Below are 15021 nucleotides of genomic sequence, written 5' to 3' on the forward strand. Positions count from 1 at the left end.
GGGCACATAGAATGTTAGTTTGCAGCATATTTGGCATCAAATTTCTGCATTTCTGAGCTGTGAGAAGTGAATTATAACCATTACATTCTTTGAGTGGCCTTTTGCATTACAGCAGCCAAAATGACTTATTTAGGTGTCAGAGGGACCAAATTAGGTCTCCCCACAAGGTGTAAGCAGTGTTTCCACCCACCTTAGTTTATTGACTGCTCTCTTCTGTTTTAGGGCCCAAATCGTCTGAATCATGTTAAATATGAATTTCACTGAGTTTAAACAGTGTTCTGCTGTTACTAATGACCGGGCACATACAATGTTCATTTGCAGCATATTTGGCATCAAAGTTCTGCCTTCCTGAGGTGTGAGAAGTGAATTATAACCATTACATTCTTTGAGTGGCCCTTTGCATTAGAGCAGCAAAAATGACTTATTTAGGTGTCAGAAGGACCAAATTAGGTCTCCCCACAAGGTGTAAGCAGTGTTTCCACACACCTTAGCTGTTGGACAGCTCCCTTCTGTTTTAGCGCCCAAATCGTCTGAATTGTGTTAAATATAAATTTAACTGAGTTTAAGCAGTGTTCTGCAGTTACTAATGACCGGGCACATTGAATGTTCATTTGCAGCATATTTGGCTTCAAATTTCTGCGTTTCTGAGGTGTGAGAAGTGAATTATAACCATTACATTCTTTTTGTGGCCTTTTGCATTAGAGCTGCCAAAATTACTTATTTAGGTGTCAGAAGGACCAAATTAGGTCTCCCCACAAGGTGTAAGCAGTGTTTCCACACACCTTAGCTGTTGGACAGCTCCAATCTGTCTTAGCGCCCAAATCGTCTGAATCATGTTAAATATGAATTTCACTGAGTTTAAACAGTGTTCTGCTGTTACTAATGACAGGGTTCATAAATTGTTGATTTGCAGCGTATTTGGCTTAAAATTTCTGCCTTTTTGAGGTGTGAGAAGTGAAATATAACCATTACATTCTTTTTGTACCCTTTTGCATTAGAGCTGCCGAAATGATTTATTTAGGTGTCAGAAGGACCAAATTAGTTCTCCCTACAAGGTGTAAGCCGTGTTTCCACACACCTTAGCCGATGGACAGCTCCAATCTGTTTTAGCGCCCAAATCGTCTGAATCATGTTAAATATGAATTTCACTGAGTTTAAACAGTGTTCTGCTGTTACTAATGACCGGGCACATAGAATATTCATTTGGAGCATATTTGGCTTCAAATTTCTGCCTTTCTGAAGTGTGAGAAGTGAATTATAACCATTACATTCTTTTTGTGCCCTTTTGCATTAGAGCTGCCAAAATGACTTATTTAGGTGTCAGAAGAACCAAATTAGGTGTCCCCACAAGGTGTAAGCAGTGTTTCCACACACCTTAGTTTACTGACTGCTCTCTTTTGTTTTAGCTCCAAATCGTATGCATAATTTTAAATATGAACTTCATTGAGTTTAAACAGTGTTCTGCTGTTACTAATCACAGGGTTCATAAATTGTTCATTTGCAGCATATTTGGCTTAAAATTTCTACCTTTCTGAGGTGTGAGAAGTGAAAAATAATCATTAAATTCTTTTTGTACCCTTTTGCAATAGAGCTGTAAAAATGATTTATTTAGGCGTCAGAAGGACCAAATTAGGTCTCCCGACACGGTTTAAGCATTGTTTACATACCCCTTAGTGTCATGGTGCAGCCTTGCCTGCTGCACCATGGACATTTCAGGGCACTCTCAGCCTCCCATACAGCTCCAGATTCCATGCTCCACTATTTACCTACACCTGTCAGCCAATAATCAGCCAGCACTCAGCACACCTGTCAGCCTCCCTATTTAAGCTCCCTGCTTTCAGTCCTCCCCTGTCGGCTTGTTCTGTTGGTTACTGTTTTCATCTGCTCATGACTGCTCGCCTACCTTTTCCTTGCCAGCCTGAACTTCCTTCGTCTCCGGTCCTGCAAGTATTCACTTTGATGTTCTACTGTTTATCCAGTCCTGCAAGTATTCACTCTGATGTTCTGCTGTTACTCCGGTCCTTCAAGTATTCACCCTGACATTCTGCTGTTGCTTGGTACTGCAAGTATTCACCTGCCGAACTGCCAGTTCCTGCCATCGCCATCCTCCAGCCCGGTACAGACTGTTGGTTTATCCATCCTCCTCTATCCACAACCTTCAATAAACTCTTTAAACTAAGCTCTGCTTGTGTGTGGTTGTGTTCGGGTTCATATAAATCATGACAGAATGAACCAACCACATGAACCCGACACCCACACAGAGCTTCTGTGCAGGAGCAGGCCAAGAAAATCCAGTCCTGCTCACAGAGAGTAATGCAGCAGGGTCAATTTTACAAGAGAACATGGAGCTCCTTGTAAAGCAACTTCGGGAGTTTCTGGACACCGTTGCCACACTACATCCACCTTGGCGGCGCATAAGTGCGGTGGTCCGGGTTCGGAAACTGCTGGAGGGCAAACTGGAAGTCCTTACACTCCCCGAGGCAACGATGCTAAAAGAAGAGCTGGACTGGAACCACAAGGCTGCTGTTGCTCATCTCTTCGCCAGACCGCCTCCTCCCAGACCTTCGTTCTCTGGCACTGCTGCTTCCTCCGTTTCTGATGCTCCCACCTATACTGCTGCAGAGTCTGCTGCAGCTTCTGCCACGGATCAAGCCTCTACTCATCTCGGTCCGGCCGCTGCTGTAGTTCCCACCGATGATTTTCCCACTTCCTCATTGCCAGCTGCAGCCACTTCTTCGCTGTCCGGTCCCTCCCGGCGCAGACGCCGGGTCCGCCGGCACAGGACCTCCCTCCATGCTCAGCCAGACACAGCCACTGCTGCCGCGCTTACTGGCGCTGACGTCACCTCTCTTCCCCTGGTGAGTCAGCCGGATACAGTTACTACTGCTTCTCGGGTGAGTCTGGCTAGAGCACCCCAGATTCATGAGACCCAGCTATGGGACTTCTTTTACGGGGATCGGGAGGACCTGTTTCCTGCTTCGCCCGCAGCCAAAGAATCAGTTCCTGCTCGGCCTGCAGCCAAGGTCTCAGTTCCTGCTCTGACCGCAACCAAAGACTCTGTACCTGTTCAGTTCACAGCCAAAAACTCAGTTCCTGCTGAGCCCGCAGCCAAGGACTCAGTTTCCATTCTGGCGTCCGACGTGGGACCAAAGCACGCCGGCCCGGCGTCCGACGTGGGACCAAAGCACGCCAGCCCGGCGTCCGAGGTGGGACCAAAGCACGCCAGCCCGGCGTCCGAGGTGGGACAAAAGCACGCCAGCCCGGCGTCCGACGTGGGACCAAAGCACGCCAGCCCGGCGTCCGACGTGGGACCAAAGCACGCCAGCCCGGCGTCCGACGTGGGACCAAAGCACGCCAGCCCGGCGTCCGACGTGGGACCAAAGCACGCCAGCCCGGCGTCCGACGTGGGACCAGAGCACGCCAATCGGGCCTACTACGCAGTGACCCAGGAGGGCTCACTGTCTGCCTGTCTAAGGGGGACCCAGGAGGGTCCACTGCCTGCCAGAGACGCAGGGACCCAGGAGGGTCCGCTGCCCGCCGTTGATGCGGGGACCCAGGAGGGTCCGCTGCATTCCGTTGATGCGGGGACCCAGGAGCCCGCCGTTGATGCGGGGACCCAGGAGGGTCCGCTGCCCGCCGTTGATGCGGGGACCCAGGAGGGTCCGCCTCTTTTCAAGCTCCATGAGGGGGTCCAGGAGGACCCGCCCTCAATCTCAGCTCCAGTGCTTGCTCCTTGCAGCTTTAGAGCACTGTCTCCCATATCCTGTAGCCAGGTGCCTTTAGCATCCTGTAGCCAGGTGCCTTTAGCATCCTGTAGCCAGGTGCCTTTAGCATCCTGTAGCCCGGGGCCTCCCGAACTGTGTAGCCCAGGTTCTCCCGAACTGTGTAGCCCAGGTTCTCCCGAACTCTGTAGTCCTGTGACTTCTGTAGCCGGAAGCCAGGATTCTCCTGAACTCTGTAGCCTGAGTCTTCTAAACCTTGTAGTCAGTTGTTTTCTGAACCCTGTTGCCTGAGGCTTTCTCCAGTCTCCTATAGCTCGGCGCCACCTGTCTCCTGTAGGCCGGTGTTTTCTGAAAACCGTCGCCAGGCGTCTCCCGAAACCTGTGGCCCGGGGTCTCCCGAGTCCTGTAGTCCTTTGATCTCTGTAACCAGTAGGCCGGTGACCTCAGTAACCTATAGTCCTGTGCCGTCTGAAGCCTGTAGCCCGTGGTTGTCTGAAGCCTGTAGCCCGTGGTTGTCTGAAGCCTGTAGCCCGTGGTTGTCTGAAGCCTGTAGCCCATCGCCGCACCAGATCTTGCCTCTTCGTCGGGGTCGCCCACCGCGACGCCCGAATCTGACTCTGCCTCGTCGGGGTCGCCCTCCGCGACGCCCGAATCTGACTCTGCCTCGTCGGGGTCGCCCTCCGCGACGCCCGAATCTGTCTCAGCCTCGTCGGGGTCGCCCTCCGCGACGCCCGAATCTGACTCAGCCTCGTCGGGGTCGCCCTCCGCGACGCCCGAATCTGACTCAGCCTCGTCGGGGTCGTCCGCCGCGGCGCCCGTTTTTGACTTGGCTGTCCCACCGGCGGGGCCGCCCTCCTCAAGGTTTTGATCGGGCGCTATTGCTCCGCCACCTGCCACGTCCTGGTCGACCTCCTCGAGGACTCTTTGTGGCTTAGTAGCCGTTTTGCCTGCGCCCTTAAGGCCTGTGCTTGTTTATTTTTTGTTCGAGCTCTGCCTTAGTTTTGAGTTATGTAGAATTCCTCAGTTTTAGAGTTATTTAGGGGGTTCTTTGTTTTCCTTAGAGTACTTGAGTTTCTATTTTGTTTTTGTTTTTCCAGCTCTGTTCTAGGTTTGCCTTTAGTCTTCCGGGGTTTGCTTTAGAATTCTAGTTTTCTTACCTTAGTCTCCCAGTTTTTGCTTTTGTGTCCTTATTCTATCTTTAGTTAACTAGTTTTACATTAGTGTACCTGTCCTAGTCTCCTTGTTTTGCTTAAATTTTATAGTTTTGCTTTAGTGTTTTGTTCCCTTCCTAGTTTTGATTTTCTAGTTTTTGCTTTAGTCTTTCCTTGTGTTACCCCAGCCCTAGTTTTCCAGTTTTGCTCTACTTATTTATTTTTTAGTTTCTGTTTTGGATTTTCTAGTTTTGCCTTTGTTTTCCAGTTCTTGGTTGGATTCCTTTGCCCAGCGCTTTTTAATCTCAGCGCTCCTTGGTCCTCGCATTCATTTAGGCTTCGGATCCCTGGTTCTGAGCTGTTTCATGCTCTTTTGTTGGTTTGAGTTTCCCTAGTTTTTGTTTTTGCCTCCTAGTTCCCCTGTTATTCCTTGTCCCTGTAGTTCACCTATGTTTTTTTTAGCCCTGTAGTTCCAGTCCTAGCCCTGTAGTACCCATCTTGGCCCTGTAGTTCTTGTATTAGCACTGTAGTCCCTTCATTTATGGGTTTCTACGCTTTCCCAGCGCTCATTTAGGTCCGGCGCTCATAAGGTTCTTGAGCTCCCTAGTTATTAGTTGTTTTGATGCTCCTTGTTTCTTTCTGGTTCTCGTGTTTCTTAGTTATGTTTGGTTTTAGCCTTCTGTGGTTTCTGTTTTTGACTACCCCTAGTTTCCCTGTTGTGCTAGTTCTCCTGAATTCTCCTAGTTTCTCTGTTTCCCTGGTGTTTAGATTTTTCTGTTTTTCTGAAGTGTTAGTACGTCCTCTAGTTCCCCTGGTGTCTCCTAGGTTTTTGCCTGCCAGCGTAGCTTGGAAGTTTTCTTGTTTGCCTACGTTTTTCTCTTTATTTTTGGTTCGCCCTGGTTGGGTAGTTTTAGTTTTGACTCTGGCCCTCCATCCTAGCCTCCCACCACATACCCTGGGTGGGTCGTTTTTTGTTGTGTTTCTTTTAGCCGTCTGGAGCCGGCCTTAAGGGGGGGGGGTGATGTCATGGTGCAGCCTTGCCTGCTGCACCATGGACATTTCAGGGCACTCTCAGCCTCCCATACAGCTCCAGATTCCATGCTCCACTAATCACCTACACCTGTCAGACAATAATCAGCCAGCACTCAGCACACCTGTCAGCCTCCCTATTTAAGCTCCCTGCTTTCAGTCCTCCCCTGTCGGTTCGTTCTGTTGGTTACTGTTTTCATCTGCTCATGACTGCTCGCCTACCTTTTCCTTGCCAGCCTGAACTTCCTTCGTCTCCGGTCCTGCAAGTATTCACTTTGATGTTCTACTGTTTATCCAGTCCTGCAAGTATTCACTCTGATGTTCTGCTGTTACTCCGGTCCTTCAAGTATTCACCCTGACATTCTGCTGTTGCTTGGTACTGCAAGTATTCACCTGCCGAACTGCCAGTTCCTGCCATCGCCATCCTCCAGCCCGGTACAGACTGTTGGTTTATCCATCCTCCTCTATCCACAACCTTCAATAAACTCTTTAAACTAAGCTCTGCTTGTGTGTGGTTGTGTTCGGGTTCATATAAATCATGACACTTAGTTTATTTACTGCTCTCTTCTGGTTTAGCTCCAAATCGTCTGAATATTGTTAAATATAAATTTAACTGAGTTTAAACAGTGTTCTGCAGTTACTAATGACCGGGCACATAGAATGTTCATTTGCAGCATATTTGGCTTCAAATTTCTGCGTTTCTGAGGTGTGAGAAGTGAATTATAACCATTACATTCTTTTTGTGCCCTTTTTCATTAGAGCTGCCAAAATGACTTATTTAGGTGTCAGAAGGACCAAATTAGGTCTCCCCACAAGGTGTAAGCAAGTTTTCCACACACCTTAGCTGTTGGAGAGCTCCCATCTGTTTTTAGTGCCCAAATCGTCTGAAACATGTTAAATATGAATTTCACTGAGTTTAAACAGTATTCTGCTGTTACTAAAGACCGGGCACATAGAATGTTCATTTGCAGCATATTTGGCTTCAAATTTCTGCCTTTCTGAGGTGTGAAGTGAATTATAACCATTACATTCTTTGAGTGGCCTTTTGCGTTAGTGCAGCCAAAATTACTTATTTATGTGTCAGAAGGACCAAATTAGGTCTCCCCACAAGGCTTAAGCATTGTTTCCACACACCTGAGTTTGTTGACTGCTATCTTCTATTTTAGCGCCCAAATCGTCTGAATCATGTTAAATATGAATTTCACTGAGTTTAAACAGTGTTCTGCTATAACTAATGACCGGGCTCATAGAATGTTCATTTGCAGCATATTTGGCTTCAAATTTCTGCCTTTCTGAGGCGTGAGAAGTGAATTAAAACCATAAAATGTTTCTGACAGCCCACTTGTATTAGTGCAGCCAAAATAACTGATTTAGGTCGTTGGTATGAGGTCGTTGGTATGCCGGTCGTTGGTATGAGGGTTTGTTCTGGGCACAGACTGGGCAGGAGAGGACAAAGTCTTTTATATCTTGGGACATGTGGGGCCACCAGAAGTGTCTTGAGAGAAGTGAACTCGTACGAAAAAACCCGGGATGGGCTGAAAACTTCTCCGAGTGAGCCCATTTGATTACATGAGCATAGGCAGACGAAGGAACGTAGCGACGGTTGGGAGGACCATTTCCAGGGTCTGGGTCTGAAGCCAGGGCTTGGGAGATCAGGTCTTTGATCTCGATTATATACCAAGCCGGGAGGAGTGGAGTGAAGAGACGGACTTGGTGAGAGACTTGCTGAGATGATAGTAGATGACTGAGTGACTGGTGGGCAGGTTGATGGGTGTCTGTGAGGAGGGGCCCAAGCAGAAGCAGAGGAGGAATCCGGAGACAGCTGGAGGAACCAGAGGGATCCGACAAGGTTTCTCAGCCCGGCTTGGTACCACCAAGTGAGCACGAGGGTTTGTTCGGAGCAGGATCTGGATTGGTCAGAACCAGAGGATCTAACTTGAGACGTCCAAGCACAAGGGAATGCTGGGGAAGTTTTCCAGGACGAGAAGCGACCTGGGAGGCACAGGAGACAAAGATTAATGCTGGAGAAAGGTAAGTCATCACAGATAGAGGCCTCTAAGTGTACTAAACAAGGTTAACACTCTGGCATCCTCTAGCTGTCAGAGCGCAGCTGTTATAGCACGGCCCATGCTGCGGAACGAGCTGCAGGTGTGTACCACGCCCACCTGTCAACTCCAGCCACCTGTGAGAAAGAGAGAGAGAGAAGAGGAGGGAAACTGTACGACAGTGCCTGCAGAGTCCTGACAATATATATAAATAAATAAATAAATAAATAAATAAATAAATAAATAAATATATATATATATATATATATATATATATATATATATATATATATATATATATATATATATATATATATATATATATATATATATATATATATATATATATATATATATATATAGCAGCCTGAAGGCTGCATTCTGAACATTACAGGTGGCTGCAATTGACGGGTGGGCGTGGCCCTCACCTGCGGCTCATTTGGAAACCCTCATCTCTGGCTTAAAAGGAGTGCACAGAGAGCTGGATGTGGAGGTCTTGTTGTGGTATGCCTAGGCCACTGATCTGTCTCCTGAACTTCGTACCTGTGAGTTTTTGGAAACCCTGTTTTTGGATTAATCCTGCCTCCTGTCTTCTCCAGTTTGCCGTGTTTGGGTTTCCTCACCTGTGTTGGCTCCGAGGACCAGTCGTCCGAATCCCTGCCGCTCAGATTTTTCTCTGGCATCTCCATTCATACTCATTTGGTAGTACCAAGCCGGGCTGTCATGATTTGTGCAGAGACTCAGATTCAGGCAGCAATTACAGACTAGTGTAGGTTTTCATGAGCTGTATGCCAAAATCATCCGTATTAAGACAATAAAAGACCTGAAATATTTCAGTTAGTGTGCAATGAATCTAAAATATATCAATGTTCAAGTTGTATTATTACATTATGGGAAATAATGAACTTTATCACAATATGCTAATATTTTGAGATGGACCTGTTTGCGTAATGACGTACCCACTGCATGCTTTAAGTGCTGCGGCACTTCGATGAAGCACCGGCGCCTGTTTCTGAGTGACGTCACGTTCAGAAATGAAAATAATTAATCTGACAAATCAAAACTGTTAAAATCGGAGAATGTCTTTTCTCATTCACCCCAGCCTGTATCTTCTCCATAGTGAATGTACACACATGCAACTTACAGATGAACTTATTTTTAATCAGCTGAATGATTAAAATTTGTTTTTTGAAACAGCAGCATCCCTATCAGTAGTATAACATCATGAAAAAAAAATAGTTAAACCGGCTGTTTACAGGCTCATCTGCTAAAGAAAAACGACCCAATTTCTACTCGGAAAATAGAAGAACGTGAGCTGCTGGCAGGAAGGATCTTCTGGAGCTATCATCTTAAAGAACACGAAGAAGTCCCTTGCTCTGTTGATTCTTCACTGTGTTTTGGAGAGGAGTGAAGTTATCCATCATCTTCGGCAGTTTATGCAGCATTCTTTTCTGGACAGTAAGCTCAGCGGTTCCGGTAGAGGATCCTCAGCACAGGACCAGCTTTCTGGATCGTTTGTTCAGCAAATGAGCAAAGAATTGCACTTTCTAAAACAGACTTAGAAAAGACAGGCAATGCAGCTTATCTAGCTATTCATTAGATTGGATCTCAGTTTTCTTATAAATAAGAATCTCCACCTATAGGCTGTCGTGATGCAGCCTGAAGGCTGCATTCTGAACATTTCTTGCTCCTTCCCCCATGCAGCCCTGATTGGGAACACCTGTCAGGCTGCAATCAAACCTCTGACTCATTCCACCTGCTCACACCTCTATGAGAACTCACCTCAGTTTGTCCATAGTCACCGGTTCGTCTCCAGTCCTCTGAACATCATGCCTGTCCTGTTCTTGTTCGTGTCCTGGTCCTGTTCCTGTCTGTTCCCGTCTGCCAGTTTCTGTACCCCTGCAACTTCCGTCTGGTAAATGACTCTGGCTTTCATCATCCACTTCTTGCTGCTTCAATAAACTCTGGAAACTAGCTCTGTGTGTGTGTGTGTGCTGTGATCGGGGTTCATCCAAGACAAATCATGACAGAACGAACCGGTCAAAGGATGAACTCAGTCACACACAGAGCTTGGTGCAGGAGCTGGCAGGACTCTGGATTCCTCTCGCCTGGGTCGCTGTTCTGCGACGCCTCGCTTCTGGTTCGTCTCGCCTGGGTCGCAGTGCTGCGACGCTTCGTCTCCCCGGGATCGCTGTTCGCGATGCCCCGCCTCTGGCTCGTCTCCCAAGGGTCGCTGTTGCGACGCCCGCCTCTGGTTGGTCTCGCCTGGGTCGCTGTTCTGCGCTGCCTCGCTTCTGGTTCGTCTTGCCTGGGTCGCTGTACTAAGACGCCTCGCCCCTGGTACGTCTCGCCGGGATCGCTATTGCGACGCCCGCCTCTGGTTCGTCTGGTTCCGGCACTATCAAAGGTTCTGCCGCTCTCAAGGGTTCTGCGCTTACAGAGGGTCCTGCGCTTATGGGTTCCGACGCCTTCCCCACGTCCACTTGGTTCCTGCGCCGACAAGGGATCCTGCGCTCCTGAGTTTCTGCGCCCGTGAGGTTCCTGCGGCCAATGGGTTCCAGCTTTTGTTTTGTTTTTGCCCGCCATCCGGATACCCCCCTCCACCCGCCCAGGCAAGGAGGCTATTGGTCGTCTGGAAGCCAACCTTGAGAGGGGTGGGGGGGGGGGGGGGTTAATGTCATGATGCAGCCTGAAGGCTGCATTCTGAACATTTCTTGCTCCTTCCCCAGTGCAGCCCTTATTGGGAACACCTTTCAGGCTGCAATCAACCTTTGACTCATTCCACCTGCTCACACCTCTATAAGAACTCACCTCTGTTTGTCCATAGTCACCGCTTCGTCTCCGGTCCTCTGAACATCATGCCTGTCCTGTTCCTGCTCATGTCCTGGTCCTGTTCCTGTCTGTTCCCGTCTGCCAGTTCCTGTACCCCTGCAACCTCCGTCTGGTAAATGTCTCTGGATTTCATCATCCACTTATTGCTGCTTCAATAAACTCTTGAAACTAGCTCTGTGTGTGTGTGAGCTGTGTTCGGGTTCATCCAAGACAAATCATGACATAGGCTATTTAATAAGTGCGACTGCAACAGTTGTTTAATAAAAATGTAATCAAAAATTTCCATCGAGGAGAGAGGAACAACTGAGGAACTTCCGTGGAAGCCGCTATAGATGCTACAAACTAGACGCTTTTCTAGTCCAGACAGGGAACAGTTTAACTTTTTAATTAGCATCTTTTGTATGACAAATAGAAAATATATGAGGCACTGTATGGGTGAAGATAAATTAATTAAATCAATAAATAAATCTTCGAAGGTGGGTTTTGCTTGATGAGAAAAATCTTCATCAAATAAACTTTGCTTCTATATTTTTGGTTTACAGCATCTGATTAGCCTTTGTGTTTCATGTTCCACCAATAAAACACACAATAACGTAATAAAGCTCACATCCCCACAATAAACTATCATATCATAAGGTAAAAAGGTCATCTTTTTATTCAAAAAACATCTCTACGCTTTATTGTTTTTCTTTTCTTCAGGCTTGCATTATGTTATGCGTTTATCTAGGCTTTTATTTTTAAATATTTTCATGCACTTCCGGTCCATCCGTGAAATCGTCTTCGTCTTTCAATCTAAAGAAGAAAATGGAAAAAGGAATTGGCGAAATCCAAAAACTGGCCGTTTTTTTTCATTAAGTATTTCTGGTTTTTCGTTTTTAAATTGTGTTGACAAGAAAGGAAAAATGACTTTGTTTATCCGTTTTTCCATTTTTGATATTAAATCGAAAAACGGAAGTAGTTTCCGTTTTTCGTTTTGGTTTTCCGGGAAAAAAAAACTTATTGCCTGAAGGTACACGGACCGGGAGGCCTGTAACAAAATCCAAGGCTATATGGGACCAGGGACAGAGAGAGGTTGGAGAAGCCCAGAGGGAGGTTTATGATTGTTCTTACTACGAACACATGTCGGGTAAGCTGTTACGTACTCTGCCACATCTTTGTTCAGAGACAGCCACCAGAAGTCACGTCGCAAAAGCCCAATAGTACGACTGACCCCTGGGTGGCAGGAGAACTTTGAGTAATGCGGCCAATGTATGGCAGCAGACCGAGTGGAAGAGGGAACGTAAAGACGGTTGGAGGGACCCCCCCCAGGATCAGGTTCACTAAGCAGGGCCCTTTGAACGGCTCCTTCTAGGTCCCAGGAGAGGCCTCCTATAGAGCAGGAAGTGGGAAGAATAGGCTCAGGGGCATCAACTAAATCATCGGAGGCATGTTGTCAGGACAGGGCATCAGGTTTTATATTCTTGGAACCTGGCCGATAAGTAATAACTAAATTAAAACGAGAGAAGAATAAGGCCGACCGATATTGTCTAGGGTTGGACCCGGCTTACCTGGAGGTAAGCTAGGTTTTTGTGGTCAGTCCAAATGACAAAAGGGAGGTCTGTGCCCTCTAGCCAATGTCTCCACTGTTCCAGGGCGAGTTTAATGGCCAACAGTTCCCAGTCACCGATATTGTAATTTATTTCAGGGGGGGTGGGGGTGAACCTCTTGGAAAAAAATGCACAGGGATGCAATTTATGGTCTGATTCAGCCCGTTGCGACAGGACTTCTCCAACGCCCGAGTCCGATGCATCAACCTCCAAAATTAACTGGGCCTGGGGATTGGGATGGATGAGGATGGGTGCATTCACAAACCTTTTCTTAAGGTTCTGAGAAGGCTCTTTCAGCTTCCGGGGTCCAGACGAAGGGTCTCTTAGTTGACGTGAGGGCAGAGAGGGGAGCAGCAATGAGGCTGAAGTTCCTGATGAAACTGCGATAAAAGTTAGCAAACCCCAGGAAGCGCTGAAGTTTCTTCCGGGAGCCAATCTTCGATGGCCTGAATCTTTCCTGGGTCTGTCTTCATCTGTCCACCCTCAAACACAAACCCCAAAAAGACTGTGGATTGGACATGAAATTCGCATTCCTCAGCCTTGACGTACAGTCTGTTTTCCAGCAGTCTCTGAAGCACCTTGCAGACGTGCTTGTGATGTTCCTCCAGGCTGTTTGAAAAAAATGAAAATGTCATCCAAGTACACAAAAACAAATACATTGAGAAAATCCCTCAGAACATCATTGACCAGGTTCTGAAAGACCGCCGGGGCGTTAGTCAAACCGAAGGGCATAACCACATACTCAAAGTGGCCGATGTGCGTCTTAAAGGTGGTCTTCCATTCATCTCCCTTACGAATGCGAACCAGGTGATAGGTGTTGCGTAGATCCAGTTTGGAAAATATGGTAGCTTGTTGAACAGGTTCAAAAGCGGAGGAGATGAGTGGGAGAGAGTATTTGTTTTTGATGGTTATCTGGTTTAAACCTCTGTAATCAATACAGGGACGAAGGGTCTTATCTTTCTTTGTGTGGCAACCTGGGGGGTGGATGGATTTCCTTTTTTTTTTATGAAACCCAAATGTAAGATGTTAAAGTTAATATGGGATACCGACAACGCCACCTGGAATAACTCCAGGAAAATAAAATAGTAAGGACACAGGTAAGTTCTACTGGAAATGAGACAGGATTCAAATAGTTTTACAAAAGTTTATTAAACACTATACATCTTTTGTTTAAAAAGAATCACAATAATCTGCAATTGAATGGTTAAAACAGTGAATGCATTTTTATTTAAATTGATTATAAAATATTTTAAATTTCAAAAGGAAACTGAGGCTTACCAGTGGGGGGGGGGGAAGAGTGGTGAGAAAAGGGGCAACGTCCAGTGAAGAAAAGGGATCACCCTGGACACTACAAAAACACGGCAAACAAAAAAAAGAAGGTGCTCCAACAAAACACACAAAACAAGACACCGCCACCAGGGATCACCACCGCCACCACAGAAGCGTCAGTCCCTAAAAGAAAGGCAAAAATGAAACGATATGAGTAAAACAGTGGTACAATAGCACTACAATATTGCACTTTTTCCGGATGGTAGTGTCATCAATGCTCCCGGCAGCAGGGGGAAAGTCCAGATAGGTCCTTTTAAGAATTTCTTTAGGCGAAACAGTTCTTTATAGGCAAAACAGCAGCGAGTGTCAAATCCAGTATTATGGTGGTCAAAGACTCATCAGGAAGCTAAAAAAAATAGAGCAGATCATCAATACAACTGCTGATGAAAACTAGTATTTATGATAGCCGCTTACCTGTTTCATTACCGGGCTGCCAAATAAACGGAGTCACAATTCCGCCTATGCAGCGCAGCTGTAACAAAATGCTGTGTGAAGGCTTTATTTATATGGGGTGGATGTTATCTAGCCACGCTAGCCCTTACCTTCCCAGCACCAAGCAAACACAAACAGATCAGTCCAGGTTTTGGAGGAACAACGAAAGAAGCTAAACAGAGCAGACCAAACTACATTAATAACTAAGATTAAAGCTAACAAACAAAGAAACAGCCACGCTCACCCAGCACAGTTCAGCAGACACAGGAACCAAAATGATACGACGTCATGACGCAAGCAACTTTGTGGCAGGTGGATACCTGCTTATATGCAGCAGCCGAAATAGACCTTAAAGTGGCAGCGTACCATTTATGCTGCTACAGTCGCAACAAAGAAGAATCCTGCTCTAAGAGGTGAAGAGGATGGTCAGATGATTCCTGCTTGAAAAGAGTCATTAATATAGTTTTCCATAGCCTCTCGCTCCAGTCTGGAAAGGTTGAACAGACGCCCCGAGGATAGAGGAGCACCAGGGAGAAGATTAATGGCACAATCGTAGGGACGGTGAGGAGGAAGGGAAAAGGCTCGTTCCTTACTAAATACCTGTTGGAGGTCATGGTATTCGCGGGAAACATTGGAAAGATCGGGGACTGAAACAGACTGTGGAGAGCAGGGAGGCTGGGAGGAGACAGCTGATTGTAAACATTGGTTCAGACAGGATGAACTCCAGGATTCTGTCCTTGAGCTGGACCAATTAATTTGGGGATTGTTTCTGCAACCAAGGATATCCCAAAACTACCGGGAAATCTTTAGGCTAACCTATTCAAGATGATTTCCACAGACCTGAAATGAGATAAGCTCAGTCCTTTCAGTTATGCTTGTGAGGGAATGGCCATCC

The 15021-nt window shown here is 46.7% G+C and overlaps 1 long non-coding RNA gene across 1 annotated transcript; it reads right to left on the minus strand.

Moving 5' to 3' along the window:
* Positions 1 to 13360: 13360 nt before the first annotated feature.
* On the minus strand, positions 13361 to 14424 carry LOC118558193. Its single transcript, XR_004928208.1, has 2 exons — positions 14109 to 14424; positions 13361 to 14040 (listed from the first exon to the last, which is right to left on the minus strand). It is a non-coding gene; the product is annotated as an uncharacterized LOC118558193 (long non-coding RNA).
* Positions 14425 to 15021: the final 597 nt, after the last annotated feature.

This window comes from Fundulus heteroclitus, unplaced genomic scaffold (assembly GCF_011125445.2).
Source record: "Fundulus heteroclitus isolate FHET01 unplaced genomic scaffold, MU-UCD_Fhet_4.1 scaffold_107, whole genome shotgun sequence".
NCBI classification, from domain to species: domain Eukaryota; kingdom Metazoa; phylum Chordata; class Actinopteri; order Cyprinodontiformes; family Fundulidae; genus Fundulus; species Fundulus heteroclitus.